Source organism: Somniosus microcephalus, unplaced genomic scaffold (assembly GCF_052327205.1).
Source record: "Somniosus microcephalus isolate GS21.2 unplaced genomic scaffold, FLI_Smic_1.0 unresolved_chr7, whole genome shotgun sequence".
In the NCBI taxonomy this organism is placed as follows: domain Eukaryota; kingdom Metazoa; phylum Chordata; class Chondrichthyes; order Squaliformes; family Somniosidae; genus Somniosus; species Somniosus microcephalus.
The window spans coordinates 28,122,287-28,145,735 of NW_028225185.1; the positions used below are offsets into that span (position 1 = coordinate 28,122,287).

The 23,449-nt window shown below is 53.4% G+C and overlaps 1 long non-coding RNA gene across 1 annotated transcript in view; it reads right to left on the reverse strand.

The window, feature by feature from the left end:
* Window positions 1–9,534: 9,534 nt before the first annotated feature.
* Window positions 9,535–23,449, reverse strand: part of LOC147086683 (uncharacterized) — a 70,960-nt gene continuing 57,045 nt past the window's right edge. Inside the window, exons 2-3 of the long non-coding RNA XR_015075712.1 lie at window positions 18,810–18,896; window positions 9,535–10,598 (exon numbers count right to left, since the gene is read on the reverse strand). This is a non-coding gene — a long non-coding RNA (uncharacterized LOC147086683). The remainder of the gene's footprint in view (window positions 10,599–18,809; window positions 18,897–23,449) is intronic.

The window sequence follows — 23,449 nt, forward strand, 5'->3', positions numbered from 1 at the left end:
GGACAGGGCACTGAATTTGGATGATCAGCCATGATCTCATTGAATGGCGGAGCAGGCTCGAGGGGCCGAATGGCCGACTCCTGCTCCTATCTTCTATGTTACTATGTTTCCTTTAAGACGCTCCTTAAAACCTGCCTCTTTGACCAAGCTTATGGTCGCTTGTCCCTAAAAGCTCCTTATGTGGCTCGGTGTCAAATTTTATTAACGCCTCTGTGAAGCGCCTTGGGATGTTTTTCTGTGTTAAAGGCGCTGGGTAAATATTAGATGTTGTTGAAACTCGCCACGCTGATTAATTCGATCTGGGGCGCGTGGCTGGTTTTGTGGGCCAGTGTGTTCACACTCCGAGTTCCCAGCTCAGCCTCACAGGGCAGGGCTGGAGACGTCACTGTGGCGTGTAACATAGGAAGAGGAGGCGGCCATTCAGTCCCTCGAGCCTGCTCCGCCATTCAATGAGATCAGGGCTGATCTTCTTCCTCATCTCCACTTTCCCGCCCGATCCCCATATCCCTCGATTCCCTTAATATCCGAAAATCTATCGATCTCAGCCTTGAATATACTCAACGACTGAGCCTCCACAGCCCTCTGGGGCAGAGAATTCCAAAGATTCACCGCCCTCTGAGTGAAGAAATTCCTCCTCATCTCAGTCCTCAATGGCCGACCCCTTATCCTGAGACTGTGACCCCTGGTTCGAGACTCTCCAGCCAGGGGGGAAACAGCCTCTCAGCATCGACCCTGTCAAGCCCTGTAAGAATTTTGTATGTTTCAATGAGATCACCTCTCAATCTTCTAAACTCTAGAGAGTATGGCCTAGAAGTTCGGTGTGCTGCGCCACCAGTTAGCGCCCAAAGAGGGCACTTAGTGGGTTTAGCGCCACTGGCCACGCCTCCCGCGAAATTTAGCAGGGCGCTAATGGCGGCCCGCTACTGCCCCGATCGCGAAATTTGGTAGCGCCCCCTGCCGTAACGCCGGTCGCAATTTGCGACCGGTTCAGGGGGGCCTACCTGCGGCGGTAGAGGCGCTGAGGTGCGGGGCGGCCATTTTTTTTGCTGGCTGCCTGCCAGCACCTCTTCGCGCAGCCGTCCCCGGCCTCCTGAGCCACCCCCCCGCCGCGTTGTCTCCCAAGAGCCCGGCACTTCTCCTCGGTGCCGGGCTCTTTTGCCGGCACTCGCGATCTCAGATCGCGCTGCAGCAGGCCCCTCCCCTTTAAGAAGGGGAGGAAGGCCTGCAGTACCGCAGCGCGACACGCTGCGGCACGTTGCGCTGCGAACTTCAGTTGCAGCGCCCCAAGACGGATGCGGGGCGCCTCGAGTAGCGCTGCGCTTCCGTCTGGGGCGCTGAAACAGAATTTCCGGCGGGCGTTCGCAACTCCTTCCGGGACGGTACTTCCGGCGCCCTGGCGAGACTGGCCACTGAATTTCTAGGCCTATAGGCCTAGTCTACTCAATCTGTCCTCATAGAACAATCACCCCCCTATCGCTCAATACCTTTGGTTAACAGAAAGCTATCAATCTCAGATTTAAAATTAACAATTGATCCAGCATCAATTGCCGTTTGCGGAAGAGAGTTCCAAACTTCTCCCGCCCTTTGTGTGTAGAAGTGTTTCCTAACTTCACTCCTGAAAGGTCTGGTTCTAATTTTTAAAACTAAGTCCCCTAGTCCTAGAATCCCCAACCAGCGGAAATAGTTTCTCTCTATCTACCCTGTCAGTTCCCCTTAATATCTTGAAAACTTCGATCAGATCGCCCCTTAACCTTCTAAATTCCAGGGAATACAACCCCAGTTTGTGTAATCTCGCCTCGTAATTTAACCCTTGGGACTGGATTTTCATTGAGGAGGCGGGACTACAACTTTCGGGGTTGTAGTCCCGCCTCCATCGAGTTGTGGCCAACCCACTCGATTTTCACTTGAATGACCTTGTTAATCCCGCCCAGCGAGCTCAGCAGGCCAATTAAGGGCCACCCGGCAACAGGTAACGTCACAGATTGACATTTCATCTGTCAAGCGCTTTTGACAGATGAAATATCAGCGTCTGACAGCTGTTTGAAGCTGTCAAACACTGACAATCTGTACTCCAGGTTAATTCCTTCCTCTCAGGCTGATTTAGAGATCTCCCCGGAACAGAAAGCTGAATGCTGCAACTTTTGACAGCTGGCGGCCATTCTGCTTTCTGTGCCGGTGAGATGAGGGACTCCCGAGACCTGAGGGAAGGAAGGCTGTAAAGGTAAGTAAAGGTAAGTAAAACTTCTTTAAACACTTTACACACACCAAACACGCTTACCTTTGCACTCATGCACCCATCACTCACCTGAACACCGGACATCTCGAACCCTCCAAGCCCTTCACCCCGACGGTCCGCCTCGCTAACTTGGCGTGGTTTGGAGCCGTCGGGAATCCCGCACTTCAGGGATAAAAATAGGGATTAGGCTAAAAACTGCCCGTTAACTACCTGTTAACAGGCAGTTAATTGGCACTAATCCCCTTCCAGCCTCGGGGAGGCGGGTCCCAGTGCGGGGCGGGTATCCGCCTCCTTTGAAACTGGCGTGGAGGCGGGTTGGGGGGGGGGGATGGGGTCGGGACCCCCAATTTCGGGATTTTAACCACCCACACGCCTCCAATCCCGACTCCACGGCCCAATAAAAATCCAGCCCTTGGAGTCCGGGTATCATTCTGGTAAACCTACGCTGCACTCCCTCCAAGACCAATATATCCTTCCTAAGGTGTGGTGCCCAGAACTGCTCCCAGTGCTCCAGGTGTGGTCGAACCAGGGCTTTGTAACTTAGAACAGCTCACAGTGACGACGGACGGTGGGCTGGGACACTTGACCCCTCTCTGTGTGTTAGAGAAAGCCCTGGCACATTGGCTCTGAAGTTAGATCGGGGGCTTGCCGCGCGTGCACGCCCCCGATGTGCACTCACCCTGCGCGCTGACATCTGAAGCCTGGGCCTGCTCGCATTTCCTGTCACTGGCCCGGTTCAGATGTCGGCGCGATGTGCTAACCTGATCCAGCGGCGTAGTTAGTGCGATGTGCCGGCTGGGATCAGGTGAGCACTGTGCAGCCAATCAGGGGAGGGGAAACTCATTCATGAGTTTGACAGTAAGAGCTGTCAAACTCATGAAAAGTATGGGCTGCCAAAACACTACTTTAACTTTAAATAAAATTTTAAAAAACATCCCACTGATTATATTAACTATAAATAAGTTTTAAAAAATGTTTTAAACAATTAATCAATTTTTTGAAAAAAATAAAGTCTAAAACTAAACTTACCATCCTGTAAATTCTTTAAAAATAACAAACCTGTGGAAAAAAAATTTCTACATTGTACTAAAAGCCCACTTACCTGATAAACTAAATACTTACGTCTTGTTTTTCCACGCGTAAAGACCGGAGGCCTTTACACGTGCGCAACTCTGAAAAAAAAAAGGAATTTTACTGCGCACGCGCTGCCTGTGCAGTCGCGCGCGTTCTGCCTCTGAACCCCTTGGGTCAGAGGACAGGAAATGCCGGTTTTCAGCGCATGCGCTGTGCATGCTGAAAACCGGCAATTCCTCCGGGCACATGCGTGAGTACCCCGTCCTTACTCACGCGTTGTGCCCGGAATTACTGGGCCAATAACATAATGGAGAGAGTGCAGCATAGATTCACCAGACTGATACCTGGGATGGCAGGAGTGACGTATGAGGAGAGATTGGGTCGATTAGGCTTATACTCGCTGGAGTTTAGAAGAATGAGAGGGGATCTCATTGAAACTTATAAAATTCTAACAGGACTGGACAGACTAGATGCAGGAAGGATGTTCCCGATGGCGGGGGAGTCCAGAACCAGGGGTCACAGTCTAAAGATAAGGGGTAGGCCATTTAGGACAGAGATGAGGAGGAATTTCTTCACCCAGAGAGTGGTGAACCTGTGGAATTCTCTACCACAGAAGGCAGTTGAGGCCAATTCATTAAATATATTCAAGAAGGAGTTGGATATATTTCTTAAGGCTAAAGGGATCAAGGGATATGGGGAGAAGGCAGGGACCGGGTACTGAATTTGGATGATCAGCCATGATCTCATTGAATGGCGGAGCAGGCTCGAGGGGCTGAATGGCCGACTCCTGCTCCTATCTTCTATGTTTCTATGTAAGAAATGCCGATCGCTGTATCACAAGCTAGGCGTACATAAACCTTCGAAGGTACCAGGGCAAGTCGAGAAAGCGGTTGGGAAAAAGCATGCGGTATCATGGGCTTCATGAATAGAGGCGCAAAGTAAAAAAGCTAGGATGTTGTGCTAAACCCTTTATAAATCACTGGTTATTTATGAAACTTATAAAACATCTAAGATACTGAGGGGGCTCGACAAGGTAGATGCAGAGAGGATATTAAGAACATAAGAAATAGGAGCAGGAGTCGGCCATTTGGCCCTTCGAGCCTGCTCCGCCATTCAATGAGATCATGGCTGATCATCTGCCTCAACTCCATTCACCGGCCCTATCGCCATATCCCTTGATGCCCCCTCGTGGGGAAATCTAGAACTCGGGGAATAAGGGGTCGCCCTTTTAGAACCGAGATGAGGAGGAATTTCTTCTCTCAGAGGGTCGTAAATCTGTGGAATTCTCTGCCCCAGAGAGCTGTGGAGGCTGGGTCATTGAATATATTCAAGAGTGAGTTAGACAGATTCTTGCAAGATAAGGGAGTGAAGGGTTATGGGGAGCGGGCTGGGAAGTGGCTTTGAGCCCGAGATCAGCCATGATCTTATTGAATGGCGGAGCAGGCTTGAGGGGCCAAGTGGCCTATTCCCGCTCCTATTTCTTACGTTCTTATGTTAGGTCTCAGCTGGAGTATTGTGTTCAATTCTGGGCCCCGCACTTTAGGAAGGATGTCAAGGCCTTGGAGAGGGTGCAGAGGAGATTGACCAGAATGGTACCGGGGATGAGGGACTTCAGTGATGTGGAGAGACTGGAGAAGCTGGGGTTGTTCTCCTTAGAGCAGAGAAGGTTAAGGGGAGATTGACCAGAATGGTCCCAGGGGTGAGGGACTTCAGTGATGTGGAGAGACTGGAGAAGCTGGGATTGTTCTCCTTAGAGCAGAGAAGGTTAAGGGGAGATTGACTAGAATGGTACCAGGGATGAGGGACTTCAGTGATGTGGAGAGACTGGAGAAGCTGGGGTTGTTCTCCTTAGAGCAGAGAAGGTTAAGGGGAGATTGACCAGAATGGTACCAGGGATGAGGGACTTCAGTGATGTGGCGAGACTGGAGAAGCTGGGATTGTTCTCCTTAGAGCAGAGAAGGTTAAGGGGAGATTGACCAGAATGGTACCAGGGATGAGGGACTTCAGTGATGTGGAGAGACTGGAGAAGCTGGGATTGTTCTCCTTAGAGCAGAGAAGGTTAAGGGGAGATTTAATAGCGGTGTTCAAAATCATGAGGGGTTTTGATGGAGTAAATAAGGAGAAACTGTTTCCAGTGGCAGGAGGGTCGGTAACCAGAGGACACAGATTGAAGATAATCGGTAAAAGAACCAGAGGGGAGATGAGGAGAATGTTTTTTACGCAGCGAGTTGTTGTGATGTGGAACGCGCTGCCTGAAAGGGCGGTGGGAGCAGATTCAATAGTAACTTTCAAAAGGGAATTGGAGAAATACTTGAAGGGGATAATTCTGCAGGGCTGTGGGGAAAGAGCAGGGGGTGGAGTGGGACTGTTTGGAGAGCTGGTTCAAAGAGCCGGCACAGGCACGACGGGCCGAATGGCCTCTTTCTGTGCTGTGCGATTCGACGTGCGTGCAGGTCGAGATTACATGTTCCCAAGTAGCCGGGAGCCGCAAGCAAACTCCTCGCCGAGCTCACAGACCTGGCCAAAGGAGACCAAATCCCGACGAGCCAATGTCTTCTCTGCGCCGCGCGGCCGCGTGATAATCTGCAAGGTACCGCCCGGTCCGCTCACACACATCTCCTTGTGAAATACTGCACGTGTCCAGAAACTGAAGAAAACAGGCAGCAAAGACAATCGAGAGAGAACATTGGTCCTAACTGCTGTAAACAAACAATAGGCATCGTGAAATAACAACAGAAGACGCTGGAAAAACTCAGCAGGCCAGGGCAACATCCGTGGAGAGAGAAACAGAGTCAACGTTTCAGGTCGAAACCCTTCGTCAGAACTGAGAAAAAAAAGGCAGGAAATGAAACAGATTAAAAGGCCAGGTTGGGGGCTGGGAAATGGGGGTGAGAGAACAAAAGGGAAGTGAAGAGACATTAAGCGGTAGTCAAGGCGAGACGAGATGGTAATATCACAGGTAAAGAGACAAAAGATGGCTCTAGATGAAGTGTGAAATGCGCTGGCAGACCTCACCGTTCTCGGCCTCTTGCATTATTCCATGGAAGCTCAGCGTAAACTCGAGGAACAGCACCTCATCTTCCGATTAGGCACTTTACAGCCTTCCGGACTCAACATAGAGTTCAACAATTTCAGATCATAACCTCGGCCCCTATTATATATTTTTTATCCACGCCTTTCCCTTTTTCTCTCTCCCACATGGCAGCTGTCTCTCATTCTGCCAGCGCATTTCACACTTCATCTAGAGCCATTGTTTGTCTCTTTACCTGTGATATTACCATCTCGTCTCGCCTTGACTACCTCTTAATGTCTCTTCACCTCTCCCTGACCTTCCCTTTTGTTCTTTCATCCTCTCCCCCATTTCCCAGCCCCCAAACTGGCCTTTTAATCCGTTTCATTCCCTGCGTTTTTTTTCTCAGTTCTGATGAAAGGTCTTCGACCTGAAACGTCGACTCTGTTTCTCTCTCTCCACGGATGCTGCCTGGCCTGCTGAGTTTTTCCGGCGTCTTCTGTTGTTATTTCGGATTTCCGGCATCGGCAGTATTTTGCTGTCGTAATAGACATCGTGTGCGGACGCGAACTGCTGTGTAACAAACGATAGATCAAGCCCACGGCTCCCGTCCGGCATATAACAAACATTTCATTAATCCTACACCGTTGATAAAACATGCCACAATTTCATCAGTTCACAGAACTCTCCCTTCACCCTGAGTTACGCCAGATAATCACTCCAGGTAATCCCCTCCCCCACAATGTCGGAGATTAAAATATCGCACTGCGCTGTTCCGAGAGGTCGCACTGTATCAGTGTTTCACCGTGCTACTATTTCACCGGCTATCCTGCGAGGAGAGATCGAGTAGATTGGGCCGATACTCTCTGGAGTTTAGAAGAATGAGAGGCGATCTCATTGAAACATGCAAGATTCTGAGGGGGGATTGACAGGGTCGATGCTGAGAGGCTGTTTCCCCCCTGGCTGGAGAGTCTAGAACCAGGGGTCACAGTCTCAGGATAAGGGATCAGGAGTGAAATGAGGATTGATTTCTTCATAGAGAGTATGGGGGAAATATTCAGTTGTTTGCGCCTCCCGTTAGCGCCTTACGAGGGCGCTAATGGGGCGCAAAGCCACTAACGCCCGGGCGCGGCGATGTTGGCGCCGCTCGCGAAATTAACTCGACATTTTGCGGCGACGCTAAACACTACCGCCACGAGCTCCTGCGCCGGCAGATCTTGACGTCAGTCGAGCGCACAATGCCCCGTTAACGCCCCGGACCGGATATTGAGTGGCGCCCCCTGCCTTACCGCCTGCCGCTAGCAACGACAGGTTGAGGGGAGCGTTTTGCTGTCAGAAAGGGACTGGGGGAGCGCTATTTAAAGGCGACCGCTTCCTGCCTTTTTTTGTCGGTGACATTTTTGCACCACACAGTCTGCGAGCGAGAGAGAGACTTCTGGAGAGATTCAACGCTGTGTGAAGGAGTTTTAAGTACTGAGCAGCACTTTGCAGGTTGATTTTGATTTGCCCTTCCTTGCTTCGCCAGCACTCTGAGGTAGCGCCTCGCTCCTCGGCCTTTGTGCCTTAAGACAGGTGTGAAGCGCCTGATTTAGCGCTCCAATCACCCCCAGGGGGCGATAAAAGCCAAGTTTGCCGTCGGAGGCGATAATTAGCGCCAGGCGCTAAACTTTGCGCACGGCCGATAATGGCGCCCCAAACGAGGTGATACTGAATTTTTCCCCCACAGAGTTATACAGCACAGAAAGAGGCCCTTCGGCCCATCGTGTCCGCGCCGACCATCAAGCCCTGTCTATTCTAATCCCATTTTCCAGCACTTGGTCCGTAGCCTTGTATGCTGTGGTGTTTCAAGTGCTCATCCAAATGCTTCTTGAATGTTGTGAGGGTTCCTGCCTCTACCACCCTTTCAGGCAGTGAGTTCCAGATTCCAACCACCCTCTGGGTGAAAAAGATTTTCCTCAAATCCCCTCTAAACCTCCTGCCCCTTACCTTGAAACTATGCCCCCTGGTTATTGACCCCTCTACTAAGGGGAAAAGTTCCTTTCTATCCACCCTATCTACACCCCTCATAATTTTGTACTCCTCAAATCAGGTCCCCCCTCAGCCTTCTCTGCTCTAAGGAAAACAACCCCAGCCTGTCCGGTCTCTCTTCATAGCTGAAGTGCTGATCTTCACTCAGAGGGCGGTGAATCTTTGGAATTCTCTGCCCCAGAGGGCTGTGGAGGCTCAGTTGTTGAGTATATTCAAGGCTGAGATTGATAGATTTTTGGACTCTAGGGGAATCGAGGGATAGGGGGATCGGGCGGGAAAGTGGAGTTGAGGTCGAAGATCAGCCATGATCTTATTGAATGGCGGAGCAGGCTCGAGGGGCCGAATGGCCGACTCCCACTCCTGTTTCTTATGCTGTTACCAGTGCCTCACCATCACTATCTCACCATGCCAGGGCTCGCACTGTGTCACCGTGGAACCCACGTTTCCGTTGAGGAGACCGCCCACCCGCCCCACACCCCCACCTCAATGGGGAGCCTACCTTGGGAGCTCCGGATCGAGAAGGCTTGCAGCCTGAAGGTTAAAGAAGGAAACAGCGACACCACAAGAGGTCCAACAATCATCGAACTTTTAATCATCAGGATCGGGCAAACAGAAAGCTTTTTTTTTCTTCCCCTCTTGTATAATACTGGCATTTATAAAGACATGTTAGATCATTAGGACCTGGTTTTACAGTTCGATTTCTCAGCATTGCCGTTAGGAATTAAGTCAAAAGGCAAGATCTCACAGCCTACGCTTCTCAGCATTTGCAAACTGTCCCCAGGTTGCTGTGATCCGAAATACTCCATTATTAGAATAATATTCTCTCTTTATTGTTTAAAATGAAATTGAAAAGTGCAAGATCAAATTTTTCTTTTTAAAACTCGTTTCATCGTAGAAGTTTCACTGCACACTCAAAGCAGGATGACTGATAGGCAAGGAGGTACAGGCCGGGAGGGTTAGGGCTGACTTTCCACTCAAGATGGATGCCTGGTCTCTTCATGGGGAGGAGTTGAGGGAGGTCTCCCGCCTTCAAGGGGCGTATTGGGCGGGGGTGAATTTGCATTGGATTGCAAACTGCAGCAGGACCGAGGACGACCCTGGCCTGGCCCGCCCCCCCCTTCAAGGCACCCAAGAGTTGGTCAACGCTGCTGCGGGCGAATGAGCCCTTGCCTGCCCGCCACCCCCCCCCCGCCCCGCCTTGGCAACCGCAGAACCCAAGAGTTGGTCAACCCAAGTGGGCCCCTGCTCCAGCACTTTGCCAGCACGCAGTCAGTTGCAAAACTCGGCCAGATCCAGGAGGTCCCTCCCTTTGCAGTCACCGGCCATTGAACCCTTGTCAGCCCGGGTTCCCGTCTCCCTCCGAGGCGGGCCTCTCCGCTTCCCCACTGTTGGGCGGGTATCCTTTCGTCACGCGAGCCATGAGCCGAGCCACAAAAAAAAAAACCCACAGCGCCAGCGCTCTAGATTTCCAGAGAGTTAACAATCCATCACCTCCCTTCCCTTGAAGGCCGCACCGCAAGGACGTCACGAAGAGTTCTCGGTGGGGGGGGGAAAAAAACCACAAGCAGATCGGCGAAAATAATGACCCGTACGTAGTCTGTAAGATGTTCTTCAGTGTTGCAAAAGACTTGACGGTTCCTCGGACGGGTCGGCTGGTGACAGGGCTCATCAGCGCTGAATCGATTGAAGGTACGAGTCTGAGTAGACCGAGAGCATGCTTGGAGGCAGGACAAGGTTTCGGCAGAAGTGAAGATCAGAGGCACCAACATGCCGGCGCGTTCAGGACGGTCCGGCTCCAGCTCCCCCGACTGGCGGAATACAAGGCAGACATCTGGGAGCCCCGGTGAGAATGTTGGCATCGTCGAGCCGGACCGGCCCGGTCCGTCCCACTCCCCTTCAAGTTCTGATTGGTCAGTCGGGGAGAGCGAGAGAGGCCCACGGCCGGGTGAAAAGGTGAGGCGGACGATAAAGTGAGGAAGAGTTTGGTGTGTCGAAGGTGCAGGCGAAGAGTCCTCCTCCTCCTCCTCCTCCTCCCCCCCGCCCCAATCTTCATCCGCCTGTGTCGTGGGTCGAGTGCGTCTTTGGGCCTGTGTGTGGTCGCAGGACTCGGGGAGATGGGGGCAAAGTAGGGGGGGAACGAGAAGAGAGGGCGGAAGGGAGGAATCGTCCTTCCCTGGTTACCTGGAAGAGGGGCTACTACATTCGGAGGCTGGGCAGCAAAATTGGTGCACCTCGTCATCATCCTCCAATCTGCAAGCGAGGGGTGGATGGAGAAGATAAAAGAGAGAGGAGAGGTTTGCAACACTGGAGCAATGGAACAGCGCAACTTTGCAAGAGTGCTGTAAAACTCTCAATCACGGCATGCCCACTCGACACACATTCAACGACAGCATCCTTTCTAACGCTTTGGGTGGGGATCAACCGTCACAACACGTTAAAGGGAGTCTCGCCATCAGGACCCCCTTTCAAGCGTTGGAAATCCAGCTCCCTCACACTGTCACTCAGTAACCCCTCTCCCCCCAGCGCCCTGTGTTACTGACTGTATCTCTACTGATGTTAATCCAGCTCCTCACACTGTCACTCAGTAACCCCTCTCCCCCCAGCGCCCTGTGTTACTGACTGTATCTCTACTGATGTTAATCCAGCTCCCTCACACTGTCACTCAGCAACCCCTCTCCCCCAGCGCCCTGTGTTACTGACTGTATCTCTACTGATGTTAATCCAGCTCCCTCACACTGTCACTCAGTAATCCCTCTCGCCCAGCGCCGTGTGTCACTGACTGTATCTCTACTGATGTTAATCCAGCTCCCTCACACTGTCACTCAGTAACCCCTCTCCCCCACTGCCCTGTGTTACTGACTGTATCTCTACTGATGTTAACCCAGCTCCCTCACACTGTCACTCAGTAACCCCTCTCCCCCCAGCACCCTGTGTTACTGACTGTATCTCTACTGATGTTAATCCAGTTCCCTCACACTGTCAGTCAGTAACCCCTCTCCCCCCAGTGCCCTGTTACTGACTGTATCTCTACTGATGTTAATCCAGCTCACTCACACTGTCACTCAGTAACCCCTCTCCCCCCAGCGCCCTGTGTTACTGACTGCATCTCTACTGATGTTAATCCAGCTCCCTCACACTGTCACTCAGTAACCCCTCTCCCCCAGCGCCCTGTGTTACTGACTGTATCTCTTCTGATGTTAATCCAGCTCCCTCACACTGTCACTCAGTAACACCTCTCCCCCCAGCACCCTGTGTTACTGACTGTATCTCTACTGATGTTAATCCAGCTCCCTCACACTGTCACTCAGAAACCCCTCTCCCCCAGCGTCCAGTGTCACTGACTGTATCTCTACTGATGTTAATCCAGCTCCCTCACACTGTCACTCAGTAACCCCTCTCCCCCAGCGCCCTGTGTCACTGACTGTATCTCAACTGATGTTAATCCAGCTCCCTCACACTGTCACTCAGTAACCCCTCTCCCCCAGCGCCCTGTGTCACTGACTGTATCTCTACTGATGTTAATCCAGCTCCCTCACACTGTCACTCAGTAACCCCTCTCCCCCAGCGCCCTGTGTTACTGACTGTATCTCTACTGATGTTAATCCAGCTCCCTCACACTGTCGCTCAGTAACCCCTCTCCCCCAGCGCCCTGTGTTACTGATGTTAATCCAGCTCCCTGACACTGCCGCTCAGTAACCCCTCTCCCCCAGCACCCTGTGTTACTGACTGTATCTCTCCTGATGTTAATCCAGCTCCCTCACACTTTCACTCAGTAACCCCTCTCCTCCAGTGCCCTATGTTACTGATGTTAATCCAGCTCCCGCACACTGCTGCTCAGTAACCCCTCTCCCCCAGCGCACTGTGTTACTGACTGTATCTCTACTGATGTTAATCCAGCTCCCTCACACTGTCACTCAGTAACCCCTCTCCCCCAGCGCCCGGTGTTACTGACTGTATCTCTACTGATGTTAATCCAGCTCCCTCACACTGTCACTCAGTAACCCCTCTCCCCCAGCGCCCGGTGTTACTGACTGTATCTCTACTGATGTTAATCCAGCTCCCTCACACTATCACTCAGTAACCCCTCTCCCCCAGCGCCCTGTGTTACTGACTGTATCTCTACTGATGTTAATCCAGCTCCCTCACACTGTCACTCAGTAACCCCTCTCCCCCAGCGCCCGGTGTTACTGACTGTATCTCTACTGATGTTAATCCAGCTCCCTCACACTGTCACTCAGTAACCACTCTCCCCCAGCGCCTTTGTTACTGACAGTATCTCTACTGATGTTAATGCAGCTCCCTCACACTGTCACTCAGTAACCCCTCTCCCCCAGCGCCCTGTGTCACTGACTGTATCTCTGCTGATGTTAATCCAGCTTCCTCACAATGTCACTCAGTAACCCCTCTCCCCCAGCGTCCTGTGTCACTAACTGTATCTCTACTGATGTTAATCCAGCTCCCTCACACTGTTACTCAGTAACACCTCTCCCCCAGCGCCCTGTGTTACTGACTGTATCTCTACTGATGTTAATCCAGCTCCCTCACACTGTCACTCAGTAACCCCTCTCCCCCAGCGCGCTGTGTCAGACTGTATCTCTACTGAAGATTAATCTAGCGCCCTCACACCGTCACTCAGTAACCCCTCTCCCCCAGCGCCGTGTTACTGACTGTATCTCTACTGATGTTAATCCAGGTCCCTCACACTGTCACTCAGTAAACCCACTGCCCTGTGTTCCTGACTGTATCTCTACTGATGTTAATCCAGCTCCCTCACACTGTCACTCAGTAACCCCTCTCCCCCCAGCGCCGTGTTACTGACTGTATCTCTACTGATGTTAATCCAGCCCCTCACACTGTCACTCAGTAACCCCTCTCCCCCAGCACCGTGTTACTGACTGTATCTCTACTGATGTTAATCCAGCTCCTTCACACTGTCACTCAGTAACCCCTCACCCCCAGTGACCTGTGTTACTGACTGTATCTCTACTGATGTTAATCCAGCTCCCTCACACTGTCACTCAGTAACCCCTCTCCCCCAGTGCCGTGTTACTGACTGTATCTCTACTGATGTTAATCCAGCTCCCTCACACTGTCACTCAGTAACCCCTCTCCCCCAGCGCCCTGTGTCACTGACTGTATCTCTACTGATGTTAATCCAGCTCCCTCACACTGTCACTCAGTAACTCCTCTCCCCCAGCGCACTGTTACTGACTGTATCTCTACTGATGTTAATCCAGCTCCTTCACACTGTCACTCAGTAACCCCTCTCCCCCAGCGCCCTGTGTTACTGACTGTATCTCTACTGATGTTAATCCAGCTCCCTCACACTGTCATTCAGTAACCCCTCTCCCCCCAGCGACTTGTGTTACTGACTGTATCTCTACTGATGTTAATCCAGCTCCCTCACACTGTCACTCAGTGACCCCTCTCCCCCAGCGCCGTGTTACTGACTGTATCTCAACTGATGTTAATCCAGCACCCTCACACTGTCACTCAGTAACCCCTCTCCCCCAGCGCCCTGTGTTACTGACTGTATCTCTACTGATGTTAATCCAGCTCCCTCACACTGTCACTCAGTAACCCCTCGCCCCCAGCATCCTGTGTTACTGGCTGTATCTCTACTGATGTTAATCCAGCTCCCTCACACTGTCACTCAGTAACCCCTCTCCCCCAGCGCCCTGTGTTACTGATGTTAATCCAGCTCCCGCACACTGCCGCTCAGGAACCCCTCTCCCCCAGTGCCGTGTTACTGACTGTATATCTACTGATGATAATCCAGCTCCCTCACACTGTCACTGAGTAACCCCTCTCCCCCAGCGCACTATTTTACTGATTCTATCTCTACTGATGTTAATCCAGCTCCCTCACACTGTCACTCAGTAACCCCTCTCCCCCAGCGCCTTATGCTACTGACTGTATTTCTACTGATGTACAAGAATCTTTATTCTATCTATTCTTTAACTGGATGATTAGCGATGATGGGGCGTGCAGGCACAGAAAGCACAGCAAGCACAGCACACAAAACAGACATGACATGGTGCGGAAGGATCATACATGTTAACATCAAATCACGTTTAAGACAATTACTCTCATTCAGACTCTGCAATATTAATCTTTACACCAGGGCTCCGTGGGATATCAGTGTGTGTCAGTATTTACAGGGGGGTCACCGGGAGTGTGTCAGTGTTTACAGGTGGTCCCGGGAGTGTGTCAGTATTTACATGGGGTCCCCGGGAGTGTGTCAGTATTTACAGGGGGTCCCCGGGAGCGTGTCAGTATTTACAGGGAGTCCCCGGGAGTGTGTCAGTATTTACAGGGGATCCCGGGAGTGCGTCAGTATTTACAGGGGTCCCGGGGAGTGTGTCAGTATTTACAGGGGGTCCCCGGGAGTGTGTCAGTATTTACAGGGGTTCCCCGGGAGCGTGTCAGTATTTACAGGGGGTCCCCGGGAGTGTGTCAGTATTTACAGGGGGTCCCCGGGAGTGTGTCAGTACTTACATGGGGTCCCTGGGAGTGCGTCAGTATTTACCGGGGGATCTCCGGGAGTGTGTCAGTATTTACAGGGAGTCCCCGGGAGTGTGTCAGTATTTACAGGGAGTCCCCGGGAGTGTGTCAGTATTTACAGGGGGTCCCCGGCAGTGTGTCAGTATTTACAGAGGGTCCCCGGGAGTGTGTCATTATTTACAGGGAGTCCCCGGGAGTGTGTCAGTATTTACAGGGAGTCCCCGGGAGTGTGTCAGTATTTACAGGGAGCCCCGGGAGTGTGTCAGTATTTACAGGGGGTCCCCGGGAGTGTGTCAGTATTTACAGGGGGTCCCAGGGAGTGTGTCAGTATTTACAGGGGGTCCCCGGGAGTGTGTCAGTATTTACAGGGGGTCCCCGGGAGTGTGTCAGTATTTACAGGGGGTCCCCGGGGAGTGCGTCAGTATTTACAGGGGGTCCCCGGGAGTGTGTCAGTATTTACAGGGTGTCCCCGGGAGTGTGTCAGTATTTACAGGGAGTCCCCGGGAGTGTGTCAGTATTTACAGGGAGTTCCCGGGAGTGTGTCAGTATTTACAGGGGGTCCCCGGGAGTGTGTCAGTATTTACAGGGGTCCCCAGGAGTGTGTCATTATTTACAGGGGGTACCCGGGAGTGTGTCAGTATTTACAGGGGGTCCCCGGGAGTGAGTCAGTATTTACAAGGTGTCCCCGGGAGTGGGTTAGTATTTACAGGGGGTCCCCGGGAGTGTGTCAGTATTTACAAGGTGTCCCCGGGGAGTGAGTCAGTATTTACGGGGGTCCTCGGGAGTGTGTCAGTATTTACAGGGTGTCCCCGGGAGTGTGTCAGTATTTACAGGGAGTCCCTGGGAGTGTGTCAGTATTTACAGGGGGTCCCCGGGAGTGTGTCATTATTTACAGGGGGTCCCCGGGAGTGTGTCAGTATTTACAGGGGGTCCCCGGGGAGTGTGTCAGTATTTACAAGGGGTCCCCGGGAGTGTGTCAGTATTTACAGGGGGTCCCCGGGAGTGTGTCAGTATTTACAGGGAGCCCCGGGAGTGTGTCAGTATTTACAGGGGGTCCCCGGGAGTGTGTCAGTATTTACAGGGGGTCCCCGGGAGTGTGTCAGTATTTACAGGGGGTCCCGGGGAGTGTGTCAGTATTTACAGGGGGTCCCCGGGACTGTTTCAGTGTTTACAGGGGGTCCCCGGGAGTGTGTCAGTATTTACAGGGAGTCCCTGGGAGTGTGTCAATAGTTACAGGGGTCCCCGGGAGTGTGTCCGTATTTACAGGGGGTCCCCGGGAGTGTGTCAGTATTTACAGGGAGTCCCTGGGAGTGTGTGAATAGTTACAGGGGGTCCCCGGGAGTGTGTCAGTATTTACAGGGATTCCTCGGGAGTGTGTCAGTATTTACAGGGGGTCCCCAGGAGTGTGTCAGTATTTACAGGGAGTCCCCGGGAGTGTGTCAGTATTTACAGGGAGTCCCCGGGAGTGTGTCAGTATTTACAGGGAGTCCCCGGGAGTGTGTCAGTATTTACAGGGAGTCCCCGGGAGTGTGTCAGTATTTACAGGGAGTCACCGGGAGTGTGTCAGTATTTACAGGGAGTCCCTGGGAATGTGTCAGTATTTACAGGGGGTCCCCGGGAGTGTGTCAGTATTTACAGGGAGTCCCTGGGAGTGTGTCAGTATTTACAGGGGGTCCCCGGGAGTGTGTCAGTATTTACAGGGGGTCCCCGGGAGTGTGTCAGTATTTACAGGGGGTCCCCGGGAGTGTGTCAGTATTTACAGGGAGCCCCGGGAGTGTGTCAGTATTTACAGGGGGTCCCCGGGAGTGTGTCAGTATTTACAGGGGGTCCCCGGGAGTGTGTCAGTATTTACAGGGGGTCCCGGGGAGTGTGTCAGTATTTACAGGGGGTCCCCGGGACTGTTTCAGTGTTTACAGGGGGTCCCCGGGAGTGTGTCAGTATTTACAGGGAGTCCCTGGGAGTGTGTCAATAGTTACAGGGGTCCCCGGGAGTGTGTCAGTATTTACAGGGGCCCCCGGGAGTGTGTCAGTATTTACAGGGGGTCCCCGGGAGTGTGTCAGTATTTACAGGGAGTCCCTGGGAGTGTGTCAGTATTTACAGGGAGTCCCCGGGAGTGTGTCAGTATTTACAGGGAGTCCCCGGGAGTGTGTCAGTATTTACAGGGAGTCACCGGGAGTGTGTCAGTATTTACAGGGAGTCCCCGGGAGTGTGTCAGTATTTACAGGGAGTTACCGGGAGTGTGTCAGTATTTACAGGGAGTCCCCGGGAGTGTGTCAGTATTTACAGGGAGCCCCGGGAGTGTGTCAGTATTTACAGGGAGTCCCTGGGAGTGTGTCAGTATTTACAGGGAGTCCCTGGGAGTGTGTCAGTATTTACAGGGAGTCCCTGGGAATGTGTCAGTATTTACAGGGGGTCCCCGGGAGTGTGTCAGTATTTACAGGGAGCCCCGGGAGTGTGTCAGTATTTACAGGGAGCCCCGGGAGTGTGTCAGTATTTACAGGGAGTCCCTGGGAGTGTGTCAGTATTTACAGGGAGTCCCTGGGAGTGTGTCAGTATTTACAGGGAGTCCCTGGGAATGTGTCAGTATTTACAGGGAGTCCCTGGGAGTGTGTCAGTATTTACAGGGAGTCCCTGGGAGTGTGTCAGTATTTACAGGGAGTCCCTGGGAATGTGTCAGTATTTACAGGGAGTCCCCGGGAGTGTGTCAGTATTTACAGGGAGTCCCTGGGAGTGTGTCAGTATTTACAGGGAGTCCCTGGGAGTGTGTCAGTATTTACAGGGGGTCCCTGGGAGTGTGTCAGTATTTACAGGGAGTCCCTGGGAGTGTGTCAGTATTTACAGGGAGTCCCTGGGAATGTGTCAGTATTTACAGGGAGTCCCCGGGAGTGTGTCAGTATTTACAGGGAGTCCCTGGGAGTGTGTCAGTATTTACAGGGAGTCCCTGGGAATGTGTCAGTATTTACAGGGAGTCCCTGGGAATGTGTCAGTATTTACAGGGAGTCCCTGGGAGTGTGTCAGTATTTACAGGGAGTCCCTGGGAATGTGTCAGTATTTACAGGGAGTCCCTGGGAGTGTGTCAGTATTTACAGGGAGTCCCTGGGAGTGTGTCAGTATTTACAGGGAGTCCCTGGGAATGTGTCAGTATTTACAGGGGGTCCCCGGGAGTGTGTCAATAGTTACAGGGGGTCCCCGGGAGTGTGTCAGTATTTACAGGGAGTCCCTGGGAGTGTGTCAGTATTTACAGGGAGTCCCTGGGAGTGTGTCAGTATTTACAGGGAGTCCCTGGGAATGTGTCAGTATTTACAGGGGGTCCCCGGGAGTGTGTCAATAGTTACAGGGGGTCCCCGGGAGTGTGTCAGTATTTACAGGGAGTCCCCGGGAGTGTGTCAGTATTTACAGGGAGTCACCGGGAGTGTGTCAATAGTTACAGGGGCTCCCTGGGAGTGTGTCAGTATTTACAGGGGGTCCCCGGGAGTGTGTCAATAGTTACAGGGGCTCCCTGGGACTGTGTCAGTACTAATTCCCAATCCCGCACCGACCGAAACAAAGCCGGGCCATTCCAGATAACTGACGCTAGACTCTTCCTACTGTTGATGACAGAAAGGGCGGGTGGGCAGGCAGGCGGTGGCACAGGGTGTGGGTGAAGTGGTGTCGCTTTAAGGGGGGGAGTAACTGGGGGCAGTGAGCGGGAGGGGAGGAGGGGGAAATAGGATCCAGTCGGATCCAAAGCCCCTTCCCGCGAAGGCCTTTACAGTGTGCGGGTGCCAAGGTGCAGCGGCGGGGGGGGGATGGGGTTGGGGAGTGCAGTGGGGGCGCGTGGGCGGGCAGCGGGGGCGCGTGGGCGGGCAATGGGGGCGCGTGGGCGGGCAGTGGGGGTGGGTGGGCGGGCAGCGGGGGCGCGTGGGCTGGCAGCGGGGGCGCGTGGGCGGCGGAAGCAGGTGTGTAGTCTACGCTTACCTGCAGTCTGTGTGTCTCGCAGGGTTACCTAGATAGGTGTTGTGCAATGGAGCAGGACAGCAAAACTGGTGGAGAGTGTTAACAGACCTACAGTACAAGAAGAAAACACATCGAGTCAAAGACAAGAACCAACAGAAAAGGGGAAAAAAAACACAAGGCAAGAGGGCGGAAACAAAAATAAAACCAAGAGAGAATAAAAAGCGGAAAATAAAATACGGCACACACACACACACACTGAAAGCAACTATTCGCAAGTCATAAAAGGGAGGAGATGCTGGCAGTTCGCACGTCACTGTCAATCTCGCAACCTTATAGCTACAGCAACACACAATCGGAGTCAAGGAGAGATGGAAGCAAATTATAAATAGAAGCATGTGATCTTGCTTAAGACAAAAAAAATAGCGAAACGTATAGCCGACACACTTAAGGCGAGGCGGTAAAACTCCCCAACAGTTTTGCTGACACTGGGCAACAGGAATCGATCCAGGGAACATTGGATGGGGGACGGGCGAGGTCGCAGCGGGGAATTAGGATGCCATCTTGCTCCTGAGGACGGAGTGGAGGGTCTCGGTTTTGCTCCAAACCACCCCCCCCCTTCCCCCGCAGCCACCCGCCCCGGCCAAGCTACGGGCAAGATCGCGCAGGTAGCTGGGCGGCGGGGAAGCTAAGATTCAACTCCACCTTCCACCAACCCCAGCTGGTCCAAAACTTGGCTTCCCCCGCACGCCCTACCTCGCACCGAGTCCCATTCATCCATCGTCCCTCCGTGCTCGCTGACCTACACTGGCTCCCGGTTGAGCAACACCTGCTTTCAAATCTCTCCCTGGCCTCCTCGCCCCTCCCTCCCGATCTCTGTGACCTCCTCCAGCCCCTGCAACCCTCCGAGATCTCTGCGCTCCTCCAATTCTGGCCTCTCGCCCATCCCCCCGATTTTAATCGCTCCACCATTGGCGGCCGTGCCTTCAGCCGCCGAGAGATAGAAAGCTACGAATCCAAGTTTGCCGATGACACAAAGATAGGTGGCATTGTAGATATAAGTATAAAATGACAAAGATATATTGATAGATGTACTGATAGTGAATGGGCAAAACTGTAGCAAATGGATTTCAATGTAGGCAAGTGAGAGGTCATCCACTTTGGACCTAGAAATGATCGAACAGGGAACTTCCTAAATGGTGAAAAACTAAAAACAGTGGAGGGCCAAAGAGACTTGGGGGTCCAGGTACATCGATCATTAAAATGTCAGGAACAGGTACAGAAAATAATCAATAATGCTAATGGAATGCTGGCCTTTATATCTGGAGGACTAGAATACAAGGGGGTCGAAGTTATGCTGCAGCTGTACAAAGCCGTGGTTCGACCACACCTGGAGCACTGGGAGCAGTTCTGGGCCCCACACCTTAGGAAGGATGTCTTCGAGGGAGGGCAGCGTAGGTTTACCAGAATGATACCCGGACTCCAAGGGGTTAAATTACGAGGAGAGATTACACAACCAGGGTCGTATTCCCTGAAATTTAGAAGGTTAAGGGGTGAGTTAATCGAAGTTTTCAAGATATTGAGGGGAACTGACAGGGTAGAGAGAGAGAAACTATTTCCGCGGGTTGGGGAGTCTAGGACTAGGGGACAGAGTCTAAAAATTAGAGCCAGACCTTTCAGGAGTGAAGTTAGGAAACACTTCGACACACACAGGGTGGTAGAAGTTTGGAACTCTCTTCCACAAAGGGCAATTGAAGCTGGGGGTCGATTGTTAATTTTAAATCTGAGATTGGTGGATTTTTGTTAACCAGAGGTATTGAGGGATACGGGGCAAAGGCAGGTAGATGGAGTTTGGTCACAGATCACCCACGATCTCATTGACTGGGGGAACAGGCTCGAGCAGCTGAATGGCCTCCTCCTGTTCCTATAGGCGCGAAGCTCTGGAATTACCTCCCTAAACCTCTCCGCCTCTCTCTCCTCCTTTAAGACGCTGCTTAAAACCGACCTCTTTGACCGAGCTTTTGGTCGCCTGTTCCTAATATCTCCTGATGTGGCGCGGTGTCAAATTTTGTTTGATAACTTTCCTGTGAAGGGCCTTGGGACGTTTCACTCGGTTAAAGGCGCGAGATAAATAAATGTTGTTGTTGTTGTTCAGTCAGTATCGCTCTCGCCTCTGGATCAGAAGGTTAACGGGTTCAAGACCTCAATCCAGAGACTTGAGCCCATAATCCAGGCCGACCCTCCCCAGTGCAGTACAAAGGGAGCGCCGCACTGTCCGAGGGGCAGTACTGAGGGAGCGCCGCACTGTCGGAGGGGCGGTACTGAGCGAGCGCCGCACTGTCGGAGGGGCAGTACTGAGGGAGTGCCGCACTGTCGGAGGGGCGGTACTGAGCGAGCGCCGCACTGTCGGAGGGGCAGTACTGAGGGAGCGCCGCACTGTCGGAGGGGCGGTACTGAGGGAGCGCCGCACTGTCCGAGGGGCAGTACTGAGGGAGCGCCACACTGTCGGAGGGGCGGTACTGAGCGAGCGCCGCACTGTCGGAGGGGCAGTACTGAGGGAGCGCCGCACTGTCCGAGGGGCAGTACTGAGGGAGCGCCGCACTGTCGGAGGGGCAGTACTGAGGGAGCGCCGCACTGTCGGAGGGGCAGTACTGAGGGAGCGCCGCACTGTCGGAGGGACGGTACTGAGGGAGCGCCGCACTGTCGGAGGGGCAGTACTGAGGGAGCGCCGCACTGTCGGAGGGGCAGTACTGAGGGAGCGCCGCACTGTCGGAGGGGCGGTACTGAGGGAGTGCCGCACTGTCCGAGGGGCAGTACTGAGGGAGCGCCGCACTGTCGGAGGGGCAGTACTGAGGGAGCGCCGCACTGTCGGAGGGGCAGTACTGAGGGAGCGCCGCACTGTCGGAGGGGCAGTACTGAGGGAGCGCCGCACTGTCGGAGGGGCGGTACTGAGGGAGCGCCGCACTGTCCGAGGGGCGGTACTGAGGGAGCGCCGCACTGTCGGAGGGGCAGTACTGAGGGACCGCCGCACTGTCGGAGGGGCAGTACTGAGGGAGCGCCGCACTGTCGGAGGGGCGGTACTGAGGGAGCGCCGCACTGTTGGAGGGGCGGTACTGAGGGAGCGCCGCACTGTCGGAGGGGCAGTACTGAGGGAGCGCCGCACTGTCGGAGGGGCGGTACTGAGGGAGCGCCGCACTGTCGGAGGGGCAGTACTGAGGGAGCGCCGCACTGTGGGAGGGGCAGTACTGAGGGAGCGCCGCACTGTCGGAGGGGCAGTACTGAGGGAGCGCCGCACTGTCGGAGGGAAGGTACTGAGGGAGCGCCGCACTGTCGGAGGGGCAGTACTGAGGGAGCGCCACACTGTCAGAGGGAAGGTACTGAGGGAGCGCCGCACTGTCGGAGGGGCAGTACTGAGGGAGCGCCGCACTGTCGGAGGGTCAGTACTGAGGGAGCGCCGCACTGTCGGAGGGGCGGTACTGAGGGAGCGCCGCACTGTCGGAGGGGCAGTACTGAGGGAGCGCCGCACTGTCGGAGGGGCGGTACTGAGGGAGCACCGCACTGTGGGAGGAGCGGTACTGAGGGAGCGCCGCACTGTCGGAGGGGCAGTACTGAGGGAGCGCCGCACTGTCGGAGGGGCAGTACTGAGGGAGCGCCGCACTGTCGGAGGGGCAGTACTGAGGGAGCGTCGCACTTTCGGAGGGGCGGTACTGAGGGAGCGCTGCACTGTCGGAGGTGCCGTCTTTCAGATGAGACGTTAAACCGAGGCCCCGTCTGCTCTCTCAGGTGGATGTAAAAGATCCCACGGGCGCTATTGGAAGAAGAGCAGTGGGGAAGTTCTCCTCCCACATCCAACACTAGCTGTACTGGTTCACCTGCCTGTCATTGCTGTTTGTGGGATCTGGCTGTGCACAAAATGGTTGCCGCATTGAAGCAAGCGATTATATATCCGTTGATTCACAGGGTTTCGTGCTGTTTAAGAGATGTGATAAATTGGTGCCGAAATACGAATCCACTGTTGCCGAGCATGTCTTTATTCGTTCAGTCGCAGTGAATATCCAACATTCCAGCGATACTTATAGACGGGAAGATCGTAACAGATAACAAAAGAACATAAGAACATAAGAATTAGGAGCAGGAGTCGGCCATTCGGCCCCTCGAGCCTGCTCCGCCATTCAATAAGATCACGGCTGATCTTCGACCTCAACTCCACTCTCCCGCCCGATCCCTCGATTCCCCGAGAGTCCAAAAATCTCTCGATCTCAGCCTTGAATAGACTCAACGACTGAGCCTCCACAGCCCTCTGGGGCAGAGAATTCCAAAGATTCACCGCCCTCTGAGTGAAGAAATTCCTCCTCATCTCAGTCCTAAATGGCCGACCCCTTATCCTGAGACTGTGACCCCTGGTTCCAGACTCTCCAGCCAGGGGGAAACAGCCTCTCAGCACCGACCCTGTCAATCCCCCTCAGAATCTTGTATGTTTCAATGAGATCACCTCTCATTCTTCTAAACTCCACAGAGTATCAGCCCAGTCTACTCAATCACTCCTCATAGGACAACCCTGTCATCCCAGGAATCAATCTAGTGAACCTTCGTTGCACCGTCTCCAAGGCAGGGATGTCCTCCCTCAGATAACTGTGCTCAGTATTACTGGAGGCTCGGAGCCT